This window comes from Penaeus monodon, chromosome 25 (genome assembly GCF_015228065.2).
Source record: "Penaeus monodon isolate SGIC_2016 chromosome 25, NSTDA_Pmon_1, whole genome shotgun sequence".
NCBI classification, from domain to species: domain Eukaryota; kingdom Metazoa; phylum Arthropoda; class Malacostraca; order Decapoda; family Penaeidae; genus Penaeus; species Penaeus monodon.
The window spans coordinates 3,241,160-3,241,406 of record NC_051410.1 but is presented as its reverse complement, the minus strand read 5'-3'; the positions used below and the strand labels follow the sequence as shown (position 1 = coordinate 3,241,406).

The 247-nt window shown below is 28.7% G+C and overlaps 1 protein-coding gene across 1 annotated transcript in view; it reads left to right on the top strand.

Annotated features, from left to right (window-relative positions):
* Positions 1-247, top strand: part of LOC119589490 (acyl-coenzyme A thioesterase 9, mitochondrial-like) — a gene marked incomplete in the record, with an annotated part of 17,787 nt that overhangs the window by 2,674 nt on the left and 14,866 nt on the right.

The window sequence follows — 247 nt, the reverse complement described above, 5'->3', positions numbered from 1 at the left end:
CCTCAGTTTGTTGTATATGTCTCTGCCATTTGAGTTGATTATTAGTGGAAATATTGAACTTTTTTCATCTAAAAGATGTCATGGTTTCAGTTATCAGAGATCATGCTTAGTGTGTCTCAATTTTTATATAATTATTGGTGAAACAAATTAAATAAGTCATTTTTAAAGTTCAACTTTCATAAACAGTTATGCCTCCCATCCAAAATTAGATATTTTTATTCCATGTAATCATCAACTCATTAGCACT